The sequence below is a fragment of the Canis lupus genome, chromosome 30 (assembly GCF_003254725.2).
Source record: "Canis lupus dingo isolate Sandy chromosome 30, ASM325472v2, whole genome shotgun sequence".
NCBI classification, from domain to species: Eukaryota; Metazoa; Chordata; class Mammalia; order Carnivora; family Canidae; genus Canis; species Canis lupus.
In genome coordinates this window covers 4,842,439-4,854,299 of record NC_064272.1, presented here as the reverse complement: position 1 = coordinate 4,854,299, position 11,861 = coordinate 4,842,439, and the positions used below count along the sequence as shown (strand labels likewise).

Here is an 11,861-nt window from a genome sequence, read left to right as displayed (position 1 = left end):
GGCTCAGTTGGTTAAGCATCCAGCTGTTGCTTTTGACTCAGGTCATGATCTCAGGGTTGTCAGATCAAGCCCCACATCAGGTTCTATGTTCAGCAGAGAGTCAGCTTGGGATTCTCCCTCCCCCTCCCTCTGTTCCTCCTCTAACCTCTCTTTAAAAATATACATTATTTTCCCCTCTGGATATAGCATTTGAGATTGATAATTATTTTCTTTCAGCACCTTGAAGATATCATCTTTTCTGATTTTCCTGATTTCTCTTCAATTCAGCTGTTGCTCCTTTAAGGGTTACAACTCTTTGGGAGGAGGGGCCTGCTTTTAAAATTATATTTCTGTCTCTAGTTTTCATGTTTACTATCATATATATAGGTATAGGCTTCTTTATATTATCCTGTTGGGGGTTTGCAGAACTTCTTAAATCTATAGCTCAATGGAACCAGCACTTCTGGAAACTTTGAGTGAATATATCTTCAAATATCTTGCTTCATTTTGAGATCCCAATTACATATGCATTAGGACTCTTCACTATGTCCCATTTGTCTCTAATTTTTTTGTTTTTTTTTTAAATCCTTGTTGCATTTCACGTTTCAATCTGGGTATTTTTGAATTTTGCTCTTTCATCCTTATAAACTATGTTAAACCCAAGGAATGAATTTCTAATTTTAATCATTATATTTTTCAATTCTAGAATTTTTTCTTGATTCTTTTTCTTTTTTAAAAAGTCCAGTTCTCTGGTAAATTTTCCATCTTTATTTTCTTGAACATATTAATCTTAGTTACTTTAATATCAACCTGATAACTCCACAATTTCTGGGTATTCTATTGTTCTGGTTCTATTGAATGTATTTATTTATGATTTTTGGTCATTTGGTTTTATTTCCTAGGATGCCTGATAATTTTGATTGAATGTCAAACATTGTCTGGGAAAAGATACAAAGGATCTGGATGAGATTATCTTTTACGAAAAATTTAATTTTCTTCTGACAGAAACTGTCTGGGAGGATTACTCTGACCCACTCAGGGCTATATAATTTCTGTTTGCTCTCATTTCTAGGGCATAGACATTCAGGAGATCTCAACTGAAGTCCTGGGCGTGTCATAGTCGGCCCTCCATAGTTGACCTGAAACCAAATTGTGTCTCTCCAGAATCCTGAGACTGCCAAGTCTTTGCTTTGTGCTTTAGCAATGGTTTTCTATTTTGTTTCCTGGTCTCTTGCTTTTGGCTTCACTCAATATAGTTTCGTAGTTATGCACATCTCAAGGGGAAATTCCGTGTAGTTCATTGGGCTTGCTTCTTTGCAGTGTCTTTTATCCAGAATCTTGGCCCCTTCAGTCCTGGCTATCCTAGTAACCCTAAACTTCAACTTCTGGCTGCCCAGCCTGCTGAAACTGATGTAAGCTCTAAACTAATGCTTTCAGTTCAGCCTTTATGCACAATGCTTGGAATCAACACTCTCTAACCCTAAACAACTGTAACACTAATCCTAACAAATGGAATAAAAGCAGATAAGGTGTGGCTTATCTAGGCGTGTTTCCCTTTTTTCTGGCTGCTTTAGTTGCTCTAATACCTTCAAGCAGTTGTTTTCCGTGTGTGTGTGTGTGTGTGTGTGTGTGTGTGTGTGATCATGCTGTTTTTAAATTTACCATTTATATTTGTTCTGTAGATGGGCTAGTCTGTCATGGACACAAGCAAATATCTCTGCTATTTCCTTTCATTTTATACCTGGCCAAATGTATGCATTCATGTTTTATCCCTATACCCTAAAAGAACTTAGGTTGTTGATCCCTGTTCTTTTTGAGCTGTGCGATGAATGAGTACTGAGTTGGAATTGTGTCTCTCTCCATATGGAAGTGTCAAGCATTCTGCCCTTTGGACATATCAACATGATTACTTTCATACTCACCAAAAGTTGTATCCTAAAATCTGTTGAAGTACAGATTTTCTAGCAAAATCTGTTTTCTTTATATTTCTATTGATTTAAATGCCTTTACTATTGTAATGAGCCTTTGAGTTCAATTAGGAAAGTTAAAAAGTAATAATTATAGCCTGAAACCCAGGGCATGGGTTATGGGGTGGTAAGAATTAAGGACATTAATTATTGTTGATACATAGAGTAAACACTGAAATAGCTCGGTTTTATGTCACTTATGTGTCTTACCCTTTATATATCCAATCAGGATGTATCTTTATCCCCTGACCAGTCTGACCCAATTCCTCATCTCTCTCCTCTTTTTCCTATGCTGCCATGGCAGGCTTTCTCCGTCCCTTGTCGACTTAATGTGTGTGAGGGCTGTAAAAAGAAGCTAAGTAGTTCTGGCACAGTAAAAAAGTGTGGAGGCAGTGCTGAACAGCCAGAGGACACAAGAGCTCTACCATATTATACTGTTTGTCACTCTGATGTGAACAATGGCTGTGAGGTTATTAAACAGATTTTCCTGGGTTTTTCTTCTCATTAGGATTTTGGCATTCTCTCCCCATGCCTTTGTCCCAGGTTTCTTTCCATTGTAACCTCTTAATTATAATGCAGGCTTGAGAAGAGGAAGCACCCACTGGAAACCAAGCAGTGGTTCAATTGTTCAAAGCCACTTGGGTATTCATTTGTTTATTTGTTCCTAGGTTTACAATTCAGCCCTGTTAACTCATGGAAACTGCTCTGGGACAGATTTAAATCAAAACAGACAGTTTCCATTTTTGCTCTGAAAATCAAATGGGAAGATTTGTTTTAAATAGATGGTTAGTGGCTTGCCCCAACACACTTGGAATGTGTGTTTACTTTTTAGATACAGGATAATGTATTTTTTTACAAGTCCAAACGCTTCTGACAAAATAAACAAAAAAAAACACACCTTATGTGTTGAATGAACTATAGTGAAAAATTGAAAGGACAACGCCTTTCTGCACAAATACAAGTTTCTTAGCTGGAACAATAAAGTTTCCTTGAAAATTTATGATAAATAAAACTTTTTATATAGGACCTTCTGTCAAAAAAAGAAAAAAAATCTTATTCTTTAAGCAGGTCATTCTACTTACTGGTATGAATATTTCAATATGTAAAAATAATTCCAATTTAAAATTATATTTGGGTTTTAGTTTTAAGTCTATAAACTGTGTTTCTAAGTGATGTTCAAATTCTTAGCATTCTATTGACTAAAATCTACTTAGTAGCCATAATATGCCTTGATAATAGCACATGAGGTTTATTCTGACAAATTCCTCTTTAAAAAATAGTTAACATGCCTTTAGGTTTTTTGGGGATTTTTTTTCATGTTTGTGTTGAAAGAGTACCAGAATTGAATTTGAAATAGCTCACTACTCAAAAGGATTGGAATAAGCATTGGTAACAACCAGTGTAAAGGTTTAACTTTATCCTATAATCAGTGAATTATTTCATCTCTATTGACAATGTGTTTGTCAATATGTTTCTATTAGAGACAGAATCTTATCTTAAAAGAGCATACCAGGAAGCGGGGTGGGGGGGGAGGGATAACTTGCAGGAATATGTTTTTAAAACAGATCTTTATTATTGAGATTAAAACAATTTAAAGCTGTGCAAAGTATTCTATAGAAGTTAAACAAAATTTATGGCACAATTTTCAACCTCAACAACTTAAAGTCCACACAAGTTTTGTCTGTATGGGACTCCAAAGGACCTGCTCACATCCATGGATTTCTTTATTGCTTCTCTCTGTACAATCCCACCTTCTCCAGGGAGCTCCTATGATCAAGTCAGAAATGAAGCAGCATAAAGAATTAGCATTTTTCAAGTCTCAAATTCAATCCACAGAAGCTTCCCTTTCTAGAATCCAGGGCTGTTTAAGCAAATACCACTTTGTCACCCCAATTTTCTTGGTATCAGACTGTTCCATACTGTTTGAAGTCTGCAGGCATAGATACAGAAGTGGTTTGAACAACTTGATTACATATAGCAGTTTGAATGTAGGTACCAAAACAATATTTGAAATATGAGTGTGAGGGGCACCTGGGTGGTTCAGTCAGTTGAGAATTCAACTCTTGATTTTGGCAAAATTCATGATCTTGAGGTCTCTGCATTCAGCAGGGAGTCTGCTTGAGATATTCTTTATCTCCCTCTCCCCCACCTGGTCCTTTTTTCTCTCTCTTTTTTTTTTTATTTTATTTTTTTATTTTTTATTTTTATTTATTTATGATAGTCACACAGAGAGAGAGAGAGAGAGAGGCAGAGACATAGGCAGAAGGAGAAGCAGGCTCCATGCACCGGGAGCCCGACGTGGGATTCGATCCCGGGTCTCCAGGATCGCGCCCTGGGCCAAAGGCAGGCGCCAAAATGCTGCGCCACCCAGGGATCCCTTTTCTCTCTCTAAAAATAAATAAAAATAAAATCTTAAAAAAGAAATATGTGTGTGTATTTGGGTATTATATTTTTTAAAGGTTTGCATGGTTGTTTTGTTTTTTGCTCCTAAATACCTGACTAATCTTTGATATATTCCAATGGGCTGTTATGATCAGATTGCTCACCTTTGCCCATGTGGCCACTCCAAAAAAAGGAGGCTCCATGGAAATAGGACTCACATCCAACCTGTGGCATCCTGTTGATCTACTTTGACCCTTGTAGGAAATGTTTTCTTTTCTCTGGGCTAACAAAAAATGATCCATCTTTTTGAGGACTTATAGGATGACAACCCTCCTCCCTTTCTCCAAAAGTGGTAGAAAAGTGATCGATCATCTTCCTTTGATCAGGATGCTCCTTTTTCTTTCTTGCCAGGCCTCAGAGGTACATAGCTTTATCCAAACCCTGTGTCTCTGTGTCTGCCCATCTGAAATTAGAGAAAGAATCAACTATAATTCTGGAACTAAAAAAAAAAAATTGATTTTAACCAAACTAATAGAAAAGATAAACAAGACAGATATTTCCTTTCTTTGAGTTGGATACTAATAAATACTGCAGCACCTGTATCCCTAGAACTTGGGACTCTGGGGAAACAAGTTTTATTGTAGAATTCCAGATTTCATCCAACAGGTGAATTAAAATTTTGGATGTTGATGAGCCTATCCATTATCACAGAAATCGTACTGCATGAGGGTGATAATCTGTGTAACTCTGAATAAAGCTTCTCTTCCAGCATGTAGCATTGTAAAAAACAATCTAGTGTGAAAATCAATATCAATCTAAGAGATATGAGCCATGTTCGTTACTGAGAATGTATCATTGAATGCCACTATTCTGTTTTCCCTCAGCCATGCTCCCTAGGCTGCATGCCTGTCTGTTTTAAAGCTAGTTTATAAATATAGATTCCTTTTAGAAAAGAAGAGGATTCATTTACTTTAGTTCAGGTGCCCTATTTGGAGCCATTCTTTATAGGTAGGGTTTCAGCTACTGGGGGATTTCTCTTAAGTTCTATGACCATTGTCACAAGAAGAAGCAGCACTTGGTGATGGCCACTTGTCATTCAGCTACTTTATCAAAATTCCAGGGGTATGGCTACCTCTTGATAAATACAAGGCTTTTTCATTCCTTTCACCCTCTCCTTCTCTCTCTACATTAATTGTGATTTTCTTTGCATTTGACAAATGCTTGTGCAACATTCTTTACTGTATTTTTTCCTTGTTGGTATTTAAATCAAAAGTTGATGATTCTTAAAGTGACACCTTTTGCCCATATAATATTTCTTATTTATATTTATTATTATATGGGCAAAAATATAAATATTTAAGAGGTTAAATATTTAGAATAAAAGATTACATCAATAATGTTAACACTTGCTCCTTAGGAACAAAAAAACTAAAACTGCTTCAATCCCTTAAATATAAACTTTCTGAACTTGCATTCTTCTTTAGCCCCCCACTCTTTAAGGTCATGTCAGAATGGAAAGCCCGAGACCAAAATAAGATTTTATTTATTTATTCATGAAAGACACAGAGAGAGAGAGAGAAGCAGAGACACAGGCAGAGGGAGAAGCAGGCTCCATGCAAGGAGCCCAACGGGGGACTCGATCCTGGGTCTCCAGGACCAGGCCCTGGGCTGAAGGTGGCGCTAAACCACTGAGCCACCCGGGCTGCTAAGACAAAAATATATGTTGATATTACTTGGTGAGGAGAGAAAAGTTCTAGAACCTAAGTATTTTAGCTCTGTTGATGATCAGAGCCAGTTTCCTAGGCATATGACCTGGGCAGTCACACAAGATCCCATAGTCGGATCCATGCTTGTTGAAATGCTCTCCTGTCACCATTTGAAATTCCTCATAATTTTTGAACAAGGAATCTTACACTTTTATTTTGCACTAGGCCCCACAAATTATGTAGCCAACCATGGTTATAATTTTCCTTGTGCCTGGCAAATAGAGTAACAGTATGCCCCAATTTGCTCTGGGCAATCATAGGTTATACCTGTTGTCTGTAATAGTGATTTCGTGGCATCTTCCCTTCACTCCTAGAAATACTCTCTAGTTCAGAAAATAAAATATATGGTCATCTATAAAAGAAAAAAAATGAATGGCTGAATAAAAACTGAAAATGAGCTGTGATTAGAAGTCTGTGCATAGGGGCGCCTGGGTGGCTCAGTGGTTGAGCATATGCCTTTGGCTCAAGTCGTGATCTCTGGGTCTTGGGATTGAGTCCCGCATCAGGCTCGCCACTTCTTCTTCTGCCTGTGTCTCTGCCTCTCTCTCTGTACCTTTCATGAATAAGTAAATAAAAGATTTTTTAAAAGAAAGTTTGTGCATATATATATATATATATATATATATATATATATATAGGCCAAAAAGAGTTGGCCAATTGTTTAGTTTTACCTAGAACCCTATTAATGTAATTCTTCATGAAAAATGGTTGCAGAGTACCTATGACATGATATATGCTGCACCAGGATCATACTTATAAAATTTGAAAGTTCTATATTCACATCATTCTAAGATGTTATTATTTAAAGGTTGGAATTATCAGATCAATATATAGTGTGATCAAATACACAAACACAACAATCTGCTAAAAGGACACACAAGGTAGAGGAAAGCACTGGATTGCTTGAAGTTTGGTAGTTCAAATGGAGTTCATAATTGAGGAAGGCCTTGTAAATACCTTTCTGTAGATGTAAAATATGTGTCCTTGTTTACAAGACTGCTTTGGTCTCTTGATATAGACTCCATAAGAGAGACTTTTCCAACCTAGAAATTAGCAGGATATTTTGCAGGGGTGACAAAAGGAGAAAGGAATTTTTGCATATGGTAAACCGAAGAGAACACAGATCTTTTTGCTCAGTACTAAAAGAACTTTATTTTTCTGCTCCTCTGCCTCCCTTCTTTTTTTCCCATCACGTTGAAGAACCAACTCAGAAGGATACCTTTCTATCTTACCTTCTTTCCCCCACTCCTCTTACATTACCTTCATTGGAAATAAAGTACATTTTGATTGATTAGAGTGAAGAAAAGTAGTTCATAGAAATCACTGGAGATTTTTTTTTAAAGACCACTTATTTTAATAAATGTCTATTTCAACTTTTTTACAGTAGAATAAATGTCTTGATGACTGTAGATATGTAAGGCTGTTTGTTAGCATCCAGAACCACAACAATGATGGTCTTCCTGACGGGTGTGTAGTCTTCAGTAATTATAAGGGATTACTTGTCTGAAACCGCTGTTAAACCAGCAGGACTGCATTTATGCATCCATCATTTTCAGGATTGTTGGTAACCTGGGCATATTTTCCCCAAATAACTTTGTCTCCTTGTGTCACAAGGCCCAACTCACTCACGTTCACTTCAATGACAGTACCTTTGGTAATAACACCCAAAGTTGTATATAGTGGGGATGAGGGATTCTTTTTTACACCAAGTATTGACAGGCAAAAGGTGGCTTTCAATTCAGGATGTGTTACACGGGCCTTTTTGAAACATAAGCCCATTGGCCTAATGAATCTCTCGTATTTAGGTGGTTTTCTAGTAAAGCCGCCTCCAACAAAGCAGACTTTAGTGACCATCCTCTTCCATGCTTTCTTTTTTCTCTTTCCTGTTCGAATGACTTTAATACTTCTGTTTCTCCCTGAGCACGAACTTTGGGTAAAGGAGCTTCCCACTTTCCCGCTTTCTCTTTTCGCTTTTGTTTAATCATATTGGAAAGTACTTTAGCTCGGGACTGCCCCTCCCTGTCCAGTAGATATGCAGGTACTGCTCCCTGCGGAGTCTTTTCATCATGCTTTTGTTTGGTGTTTCTCTTTTCATGCATCTTGATAGTCTTTTTCATTTGTATTTTCTCAGCATGGCGCTGTTTATGGTAGAGCTTAGCTTTCAGACCAATCATCTTTTTTGCTTTTTTTGAACGTTCATGAGCCTCTCGACCTTCTTTCTTTCTCTTTTTCTCATGGTAATCCAAACGATAGCCATAGCCTTCCAGTGTAACTCAATATATTCATTTTGTGGCCTGGTGACTGCTGCCTGGCGCCTAGAGGCTCTCTAGCTTCGGGCTCCTGGCCCGCGAGCTCCGAAATCATTGGAGATTTTGTAACCAAACTAGTTTGTTTTGAGAGCCTTATTATTTTGTTATTCTTTTTATTCTTTTTTAATAGATTATATCTCACAATTTGCAATACAAAGCATTGTCTTCTCAAAGTGGTATTAAAATATATATAGTACACGCTATAAAGCTGAGATAGATTTCTACTGATAAATAGGAAAGGAAAATGGGATATTGAAAGGATGTCTGCACTCCTATGTGTATTGCATCATTATTTACAGTAGTCAAGATATGGAAATATTGTAAATGTCCATCAACAGATGAATAGATAAAGAAATTGTGGTATGCATACAATGGCATATTATTCAGCCATGAGAAAGAAGGAAATCTTGCCATTTGTGACGACCTGGATAGAACCTGATAACTTTATGCTAATAAGTTCTGTAAAAACAGAGAATAGAATGGTGATTAACAGGGGCTAAAGGGTGGGGGAAGAACTGGGGTGATGTTATTTTAAGGGTATAAACTTGCAACAAGTGGATAAGTAAGTCCCAGAGATTTAATCCAAAGCATAGTGATTATATTAACAATACTGCAGTCTAAACTTCAAAGTCGCTAAGAGAGTAGATCTTAATTGGTCTCACCAAAAAAAAAAAAAAAAAAAAGAAACAATAATTGTGTGACGTAATAGAGATGTTAGCTAAGGCTGTGGGAGGTAATCATATTGCAGTATATAAATGTATCAAATTAACATGTACATCTTAATGTTACATGTTCACTATATAGTTAAGAAAAGAAAGATTTTTTAAAAGGTCATTTTAAGATGTATTCTCTTGAGCGTAAGTTTGCCATTTCAGAAAAACTTTTCAATCAACTCTTCTGCCTTTGGCTCAGGGCGTGATCCCAGGATCTGGGATCAAGTCCCACATTCGGCTCTCTGCAAGGAGCCTGCTTCTCCTTCTGCTTGTGTCTCTGCCTGTCTCTCTGTGTCTCTCATGAATAAATAAATAAATAAATATATTTTTTAAAAAATGGTAAAATGCTAAAGTGCCCATTCCTTTCACCTAATAATTCACCACATCCTTCAAACATAATCCAAAATGTGGGAAATGTTATGCACAAAAATGTTCATCACAGTAGAATTTTAATTCGTGAATAATGAAAAAGCACGTATGTCTGTCACAGTAGGGAAACAGGTAAATTATAGTATATGCTGTATATATAATATATACAATTTTCTATCCTTTTTTCCAGTTAATATTATAACACAAGCATTTTTCCAACATAATTCAAAGATCATAAAATGCATTTAGTGGCTGCATTGTATTTTCCTAATTATCTACACCATGAACATATATAATTTTTATAGCTGGAAATAAAACCTTTAAAAAAAGATAAAATATCCTGCAAGTGGCTTTGTATTCAAATAAAAAGCTGGTCTTGCTCTAAGATACAAGAATGATGAACACTCAACTTTTTTGTTGTTATGCAGGAATTTTGGTTCTAACTATAGGGACCAAAGTAAAATATTTTTAGAAATATTACGAGGAATAAATCACTTCATTTTATTCTCCACTAAGAAATCAAAATGTTACAGAGCCAGTTCTCTGAGTAATGTTTTTAGGTTGAGTGAATCTGCATGATAATTTTCTACATAGTCTTTCTCTGTATCATATTGGAGAAGCATGTCAAAAATGTGGTGATGCAACCCGATTGATTACCAGCAGAGAATGCCGCCCTTGGGATGCTTTTCATCTTCTTTCATTTTCATCCAGCCTATGCCTACATCTAACTAAAATTTCATATGAAAATCTTATACTAGAATGTGAAGAAAGCTCAAGGAATAAAGTCTGACTTACACGTTTGCACTGGAGGAAATCCGTGAACTCCATCCTATGGTCCTTGCTCTAGCAGAGCACATAGGAACTTCACGAGGAATTCTGCCAAGAGCAAGATGGTGAGGTAGGCCTCGGTGGTGTCAAATCGGATTAGTTCTGTCTGCCTTGGCCTGGCTGAGTGTTACAGAGGATGGCACTCTTTTATTGTGTTTAACCACTTGTGCTTCAATATATTTTTATCTTCACAGACAGCTAAGTAGGCAAAATTTGGAGCAGCTGTCTTTTATGGAGGTGGTAAATTTATAGCATATATGTAATATGTGTTTTGTAAAAAAAACAAAACAAAACAAACATATTGATCAAACCAGCTTCCTTTATTATACTTAATATGCAGAGAAAAATGCAACATTTCTTAGCAGAGAAAATGCAACATTTCTTAGCATTCTCATATGTTGTCTCACTCAAACAAAATGGAAGGAAAGCATTTAATAATACTCTGAGTTTTAGAGTGGTCCTTAAAAGACCTTCAGTAACTTATGACAGTATTCTCATAGAAGAGTTTATGCTCAGTGTGCCCTTCCAGAACATTAGCCAGTCAAATCAGTGAAGAGAAGTGAATGGTTAAACAGCTTGTTTTATTAAATGATCTAGCTCATTCTATCAAAAATTTTTACTCTGGGGGTCCCATGATTCTGCAGGTCATGTTCCTCAAAAGCAGACCTGAAACAGAGGCAGGTGCTATGACGAATTGTTCTCCAGCACCATACTTGCAAGAGAGTGAAGTAAGAAGAGGGAGATGTGTGTGCTTAGACTGCAACAGAGGCCCACTAGAATGCTGAATCTGGAAAAGCCCTTCAAAGATGCCTGAGTCAGAAGAGCCAGACCTCCATATCCCTGCATTGACCAATCATTCATTGGGTGGGAACTGCCTCCAGGTAGAGAGTAGAGCCTGCAACAAGGTGGTTGCCTTCGGCATAAAACAACCCTGGATTGAAATCAGCTGTGAATCATCTAGTTTCCAGCACCATACCTGGAAACTAGAGAAAGTGTGTCTTTTGTCCTAAAGGAGGAATCTGGGCAGCACACTCCAGCATCCACTACAGTCGACTTCTTTGACCATTCAGATTCACTTGCTTCGGATAGTAAGTTGCCACGTCTGGGAGTAGAATCCTCCAGGATTCTAGTTCATCTTTTCTCCTAAAGGAACTATTAAGAGGAACTTTTGTGAGATGAGCTACTCTCTACTCTATAGCTAGTCTCACAGCCACGATTAATACTTACCATCTCCCTCCCTCCTTGATGACCCACTTTTTACTTGTCCTATGCAGAGTTATCATACCTATTGGTCACTAGTTTACCAGTGGGAATGGGAGAGAAAGTGACCCAGATCAGATCCCCATTGTGGGGGGTAGGAGGGTTGGAAAGCAAGAAAACCTGCAGGTGGAACTTACCGCAGGCAGCCCAGGTGGCTCAGCGGTTTAGTGTCATCTTCAGCCCAGGGCGTGATCCTGGAGACCCAGGATCAAGTCCCACGAGCCTGTTTCTCCCTCCGCCTGTGTCTCTGTGCCCCTCTCTCTCTCTCTCAATGTCTCATGAATGGAT

At 37.4% G+C, this 11,861-nt stretch overlaps 1 pseudogene; it reads right to left on the bottom strand.

The window, feature by feature from the left end:
- Positions 1–7,424: 7,424 nt before the first annotated feature.
- LOC112675423 (ribosome biogenesis protein NSA2 homolog) lies at positions 7,425–10,313 on the bottom strand (annotated as a pseudogene).
- Positions 10,314–11,861: the final 1,548 nt, after the last annotated feature.